This window comes from Hyposmocoma kahamanoa, unplaced genomic scaffold, assembly GCF_003589595.1.
Source record: "Hyposmocoma kahamanoa isolate Upper Pololo Valley unplaced genomic scaffold, ASM358959v1 80, whole genome shotgun sequence".
In the NCBI taxonomy this organism is placed as follows: domain Eukaryota; kingdom Metazoa; phylum Arthropoda; class Insecta; order Lepidoptera; family Cosmopterigidae; genus Hyposmocoma; species Hyposmocoma kahamanoa.
Window position 1 is genome coordinate 1,527,529 of NW_020654051.1, and position 8,312 is coordinate 1,535,840.

Genomic DNA, 8,312 nt, shown 5'->3' on the forward strand with positions numbered 1-8,312 from the left:
CATCAGGGTGGTAACTCCCTTAGTTTACATAATCAGGCGCTGTAAAGATTAGTAAGTTCGTCGTTCATCAACTCCCAACAATTTTGCCGAGGGGGTCGATGAGGCGATGGAGGAGTAGAAAGTTTGTCCGCGTGTAGTCACCAGGAGAACATAAAATTTCTAATCTCACACCAGATGCTTGGTGGTGCTTTGTACATTTATTATACTTTGCTCTCGCTTCGTGTAAACAGTTTCGTTTTCGTACGAGTTTAACGAACGGTAAATAAATTGCCCCGCTTCGTGCCATGGACATGAAATGCATTGTTGTAAAATGGAATACATTTTATTTTAAAGAAAGGACAGTGTTCATTGTAGCGCCGCGAGCTTTTTATATAAAAGTTTTCGCTGGCTGCCTGTCGTGCTTATTTTAATTAAAATGAATTTAATGCGTTATTAGAATGAAGTGTTGTAGGTTTAATACATTGTGAACACAATACTTTGGAGCTCTTAAAATGTCTCGTAAATCTTACTATAAAACGCTTGCAATTGTACATATGTTATTAAACTTCTCAAAGAAGTATTTTTTTTATTTTTTTAGTCGCGAACAGATGGCAAACGTACGGCATGACTCTCATACCGAGTATGGGCCCGAGTATGGGACGCCATATGTGCCGACTCACTTGCCCCATCCCATCTCCAGCACTCCAGCAAGAGGGCTGGCTCCGCAGCTGAGCTGGCGGAAAGAATAAAAAGTAATAAGTATCAGGATCTCGGGTACGACTACTTATTTACAGCCTTTGGAGGCGAAACCCTTGGCCCGTATACAAAATTTTATCGAAAAAATTAATAGACTGTCTGGGAAACCCGGGGGCTGGCAGCTACCTTGCCCAACGCATTAGCATAGCAATACAAAGGGGAAACGTTGCCAGCATCCTGGGCACCTTACCGCGGGGACCTAATTATATTCATATAATTTAAAAATCCTAGTTTTACTTTCTAGTATTAAGCTTTTATTGTCTCTTTTACCTTACCAGCATATTATCAAAATTAAAAATACTTTTTAATTCAATCATTTATTGTATGGGAAAAACAAAAACACATTTAGTAACAAGGAAACACAAAAGGTACTGCTTATTTGTAACAGAAATGTCTTCCTGCAGACCTAAATACAGGAGAGAATAATTACAATAACGGGTCTAAGTGCACAACAAAACAAAAAGTATGTGATGAATAATCTCAGTACAGAGTACTAAAAAAACCGAACTCAAAAGTACGTGGAATTACGTGTATTTGCTAAGTTTCATTGAAATATCCCCTAGTTCGCCACTATACAGGGCTTGATACTGGAGATAATAAAAATAGGTTCTCACTACGACACTACTCAAAATATGTCGAGAGAAAAACGCCTTGAATTGGAGAAATAGCAAAATCAACTAAATAATTGCTAAAAGTAATTGCTCCTAAATTAAAGTTAGGCGCTATTTATAAAAATGAATCTTCATGCGTGAACAGCCACCCTTTGAGGTGGTTGATTTTCTTCAAAATAAAATGGGACCACTATGGAATTACCCCCTTTCCAACAAAAAAAGAATCATGAAAATCGGTTCACAAATACTGGAGTTATCGCGTAACATACATACAAAAAAAAGAACATACAGTCGAATTGAGTACCTCCTCCTTTTTTGAAGTCGGTTAAAAAAGAAAACACTTTCAAGAACATTAAATTATAAATACTTGGATATGTAACAGTTGATAAACAGTGCTCCTCCCATTTTTGGAAAATTGCTAAATAAATATAACATATACATAATAAGTTTGTAAAAGAAAATCATAATGGTTATACCGTATTGTCTTTTACATATTACCTTAATATAGAGTAGCAGTAGAGCTCCTTGTGAAAGAGCTCGTCCAGGGAAGTACTGCCACCTTACCTATTTCTGCCGCCAAGCAGTAATGGTCACATTACTGTGTTCCGGTTGTGAAGGGTAAGGGTGCTGGTGAAATTACAGGCACATGAGACTTGTCAACTTATGTCTCAGGGTGACGGGCGCAGTGGCAGTGCCCCCAAGATCTTTGTAATTTAAAGCTCTTGGTGGCACTGCAACTGTTATGGGCAGGCGTGTAGCTTACCATCAGGCACACGACTTGTTCGTCCCGTTACTTAATGTCATAAAAAAAAAATATAGCCATACGCCGTAAGCGTAGTCTCGTTACATTTTCATTTGTTATTAATAAAAAAATTAAAGATGTAAAAAATTAACGCAAAGAAACGAAACCAGGACATTACAAGAGATGCGGTGATTCTAAGAAAATCCTATCGACTTACTCATTGCTTTCACACTAGTGCTTTGTTTATACATACAATGTTTATATAAACTCGTAAAAAAAACATTCCCACAACATTGCATGCATACGTAAACAAATATTCCTACAACGAATAATCACTGTAAAACCCTTTATTCCATTTTGAGCAACAGAGTGGTAATTTTATTCGAATAATTTACTGTTTTTTTTTGCCCGCAAAAAGATTAAATAACATTAAAATTCAACATTCGGGGTGGCTGTACGGGCGGCGGCGGGGTGGCGGAAGGGGTAATAATTCGGTGCATTTAACGTGCGCCCATTGTGGTGCAGTGAACGTGCCATGCGCATCACGCGAAGCTTATTTCTGCCATTTTGTACCCATTTACAAATTGCCTATGTTTTATTATGACCTTAAAGCAAACGTGTTTTAATGGAGCCGCATGCCGAAGTGTTTAGAGCCACAATACGTTATTAAAGACGTTTTTATTTTTTTGTATTTCAGAACAAATTATTTTATGATGTGTACTGTCGAAGAAGTAATATTTTATGTCTAAAGCAATTTTTTTCTGTGTGATTTAAGGTGACAAAACGCACACACTCAACATAGCCCCGCACTAGAGAAATCCTGTGCCGCGGCGGCCATGGACACACACATAGACAACTACAAATTACACCGAAACTCACGAGAGAAATAAATGTAGACCATATAAATATTTCTCCCAGCCCGGGAATCGAACTTGGAACCTCTGCGCCGCAGTCCAGCATGGTAGCCGTTCGGCCACGCAGGCATTCAGTTAATGGTTTGAAATATCGCTTCTCAAGTAGAGGCTGTGGGATTGAATCCGGGGTCTCGGGAGTTTCTCTGAATTTATGAACTTTTTGATTAAGGAAAATATCGTAATGAAACCGGCACGTGGAAGAGACCCGTGCCCCGCAGTGGGACGTATAAATGGGTTGATGATGATGATTTTACGGTTTAACGCCTTGAAGCCCACTGTTGTTCCCGTATACTATACAAATTACACCATAGACAAACCGAAATGAAAAGGGATTAAGAAGAAAGGCCACTGGCGGCCTAGTGGGAAAACGGCGGCTTCAAATCGGCGTGTAAAAAAAATTAATTTCTAATCTAATTTTTAAGGCCTGTAACACTTTTTTTATTTAATAATATCGAGTGACGGGACGACACTTGGGTGTTGTTAGTGTCGGCCTTCTGATGTCAGTCCCTGTGGATTATTCCACTCTATCGTGTCGCCTCGTAGTGGGGGGTAAGGCCTCACATATGAGTACAGAGTTTTAATTCGCGTATAAAACCAGCGCCAAAAACAGCCATAATTTCATTAAGAAAGAAGATATCCATAATATTAACTTTAGAACTAAGTCCAAACTCATGGTACCAAAGGTAAGCGATTCTTTTCTGGGGAACTATGAACGTTTTTACAATAAGATTCCGGAGAATATATTAAGATTATTGTTTCCTAACTTTAAAACTTACATTAAAAGTATTTTAATTGATAATCTCAGTACAGAGTACTAAAAAAACGACCTCAAAAGTACGTGGAATTACGTCTATTTGCTAAGTTTTATTGAAATATCCCCTAGTTCGCCACTATACAGGACTTGACACAGGAGATAATAAAAATCGGTTCTCACTACTCAAAGTACATTGAGAGAGAAAAACGCCTTGAATTGGAGAACAGCAAAACCAACCATTACAATAATTGGCTCCTTAAGTAAAATTTAGGCGCTATTTATAAAAATGAATCTTCATGCGTGATCAGCCACCCTTAGAGGTGGATGATTTTCTTCAAAATAAAATGGGACCATTATGGAGGTACCATAGTGGTCCCATTCATCCTCCTTTTTTTGAAATCGCTTAAAAGTCATATCACAAAATTGAAGAGTATGTGTTAGATAACGATATATGGAAAGACAACATGAGTCTAGATTTCACCAAATATGATTTAAAGTGATTATTCCATAGCATTTAAGTTTATTTGAAAAGGGCAATCCCTAAATTTTCTTGCTCGTTCTTCTTAGGGAAGTCAGCGTAGGGAACGAGCAGTAGATTAAAAATGACGTTTTGAAGTGTAAACAATTTACCTATGGAAAAAATGATTATTTGAGTTTGACTTTGTCTTAGGGAACTTAGGCGGATGCTGAGTCGGAGCCATTTCACTGCTATGACAAAAAATGATTTATTTTTCCTGTTGTATTCAATCTGTATTTGTGTCATACTAGTGAATAAAGTTTATCTATCTATTTATATTTGTGAATGTTTAGTAGGAACGCCGTGACACAGGTCCCAGGTTGAATGAAAACATAAAATCGTCGCAGTTTAGAGTTCGTTCAGGGAAGTACTGCCACCTTATTTATTTTCCGCCAAGCAGTGATGTGAACATTACTGCGTTCCGGTTTCGAAGATAAGGCTGCCGGTGAAATTACCGGCACATGGGACTTGTCAACTTATGTCTCAGGGTGACGGGCGCAGTGGTAGTGACCCTCAGATCTGTTTGTGATTTAAAAAGCTCTGAGTTTAAAAAGCACTGCAATTGTTAGGGACAGGCGTGTCGCTTTCCACCAAGCACACGACTTATTCGTCCCCTTACTTAGTGTTACATAAAAAAAAAAACTTTTATAAATCTTCAAAAACATTTTACTGTAGGCCTCACGTAAAGATAATAAATACGTGTCGAAATTGTTTGTTAAAAATGTACGTCCGCTACACAAAGTTCCAAATTGCAGTTTAAAAAGTGACAGTTGATTAATTGACATCACTCTTTTAGGATAAAAGCGCCCACCGCAATACTGTACAGGTTACCTACTGTATAGTTGTTGTTAATACATGTTGTAAAAGAAAGGTAATATAATTTTGGCTATTAAACATCATACCATATAATCATACCTTAGAAGAATATAATGAACAACTTTATCAATTGAAGCTTCCGGTTCTAGAAGGCAGGCAGCTGCTTCCGCAAAAGAATGAGTTTTGCGATCAAAGGGGGAATCGTTGCCAGCCTCCTGACAAGACTCTCTGTGATATTTTCTACCTATACATTATGAGTTGAAGGTAAAAAATTGTAAATCAGAAATTATACTACTTTCTTTTCATTATTATACCAAGTAAATACTTGTTGATGATGACATATACTTGGTGACGATAGATGGAGTAAAGTGATAACCAAGTGTTGACCTAGAAGTGGTTACAGAAATGTGAGACGTCCTGCAGCGAGATGGGCCTGTCCATCAGTTTTCTACAGAATATACACCGGTGAGTGTGCCCATGAGTTCAATCGGCTCATTCCACCCGTCTTTTGTACCATCGGACATCCAGACGTGGGTCAGGATATTATCCATACAAGGCGATATTCGCACAACCCAGAAACGGAGTTGCCTGACTGAAACAGTGTTTCGGAGCAGACACAACTCGAGTATCTGTAAGGCGCGACTGAATAAGCATCTTCTGGGTGAGCTCGTTCCTCCGTAGATCGTACCTTTCAAACAAAGATCGATGACAAAGCTACGACTACGATATAGTTACGACTGAATGTCAGCATTACTGTGTTCCGGTTTTGAAGGGTAGGGGTGCGGTGAAATTACAGGCACATGGGACTTGTCAAGTTATGTCTCAGGGTGGCGGGCGCAGTGGCAGTGCCCTTCAGATCCTTGCGATATAAAGCTTTGAGTAGCGCTGCAACTGTTACGGATAGGCGTGTCACTTACCACCAGGCGCACGACTTGTTCTTGTGTATTATAAAAAAAATCCGTTCATTATAACAAAAAAAAAAGTTAATTTCTACTTAAAATTATCACAAAACTTTTTTACTAATATAGAACAAAATATAATAATTCCGGGATTTAAAGGGAGGTATTCTCAATTCTATGTGCATCGCTTCATTGAAATTTTGATAAATTTATGCTGCCTATATCGATCTCTGGTCATTATAATTTTGATCACGAGTGATCAAATATTGTCGAACCTTTTTGGAGCACCCTATATGTTGTATATGAGTACGTGAGTATTTGCCAGTCGCCACACGTAGGGCGTTATTTACGAGCCGCATGCTCCGCCAAAACATCCACCCGGCTTACATCTTTATTATATTCGTTTTTTAATATTATGCATGTAATTTTTACATATGACTTTTCGTAACGGAATACTGCCACCTATTTCTAAAGAGAACAATATTATGGCGAAACGACCAGAGATACATGTAACACTAGACACCAGAAATAGATATAAATTGGTAATAAATGAAAACAAATTAGTATAAATCTTAAAACTTAATGTGTACTATAAACTACCAGGTAGTATTTACTCCTTGACATTGTGCATCCAAGCAAAAAACAAAACTTTGATTTGAAGATTTTATATTTCTACAGAAATCCTAGATTAGGAGGGTCCAGATTCAATTCCTCGTATAACCAATTTGGGACTTAATTCTTCTATTTATTTTTTTTATAATATCAAGCAACGGGCTCATATTAGTGCTTGGCGGCAGAAATAGATAAGGCGGCAGTGCTTCCCTGGACGATCTCTTTGTTTCTACGCAGAAAAAAATGATTACTACTAATAAGAAAGAGCAATTTTTCAAAATATTTGCTAATTCTGAAAAAATATTTATTAAAAGTAGTAAAATATTGTCATTACAAAAATACTGCTTATCTTTTTCTAATACAATTTTACTCTTAACTTTGAGACAAATACGTTCACTTCAAGATTTTATTTCATTTCTAATCCATTAATTGGACATTACTTACATCAAGAAATTTTTACTTCTTACATCAAATTTAAATAATCTTAAATGAATTCAAAATTTCTTGGGAGTATTTTAAGAAAATATATTCTTAAACAAAATAAGAAGTAGTTTGCTATTCAGATTAATATTCTAAATTCTGGAGTACGTTCTTAAAGCAACATTTCGTTGCGTTTTCATAGTCAATGTTGTCGTGACATGTCGCCGAAGGCGTAAGCGGTAACGATTACTTTTACATGTGCTTGTAATCATAAAAATTATAAACAGTCATTTATCCAAAGAAACAACGTAGTATCTCTAGTTTGTTAGGGTGTTATTTATAGTCATAATTTAAGTAATTTGGTTTCAGCATGAAATCAAACTACACTTGTAACAAGCACATCTGTAACATGCAATTAGTTCTATCACGCCACTGCTAGATGACATTAGTTGTACTCTGAAACGCGCTATCGTTTTGTTAACTTCAATAGTATAAAGTCATCTCATATATTTGGAAATGTTAGTGCTTTCTGCCACTGTAGCATTTATACGGCACTGAATGGCCCTCAAGTACTTGAGAACATTCCGTCCTATTACTGCTACTTTAAGGTTTGGCACTGAACCGTGTGCTTTCACTCACGCTAGTGACACATACTGTTGGGTCCATAACTATGTAAATTTACCCTTTTTGATATTAGAAAACATAAATCTTCAGTCAAGTAATTAAGTACTTCTCAATTTTTCATTCTTTTTTTTTTTCAAATCGAAATCGGACATTTCTAATAACAAATAAATATTTTGTTGAATCTAGAGTGGCTTTGTGACTTGAAGTAAATTAACTTGCTCTTGGATTGAATATTTCTGTCTTGTAACTAAAATACACTTTTGAGACGTTTTTTTACTATTATCAAGTAAATATTCTCTAGCGTCTATAGGGAGAGGATCGTTTTGATGGATTTAATAAATTTGTCTTCTAAAAAAGAATTTTGTCTTTTTCTAAGTAATCTGTTTTTACCGTGTAGTCTGGGTAGTGTCCCGAAATGAATTCCATTGTTCTAGTATTTTGTGGGAGCGGTTTATTAGTTTATTTTGAAATGAAATTTGGAAGACAGACACGGAATAGAAAAAAAAACACCTTACAGCTCTAACGACCTCGATCTGAATGTCTTCTTATCCGCTCCAACCATTCACTCCTCAAAAAATCTTCCAGTCATTCGCTCATTTACATTAATCATTCAATTACATTGTCACCATGTATTCCCACATTTATAGTACAGGGAATTCCCTAGTTTG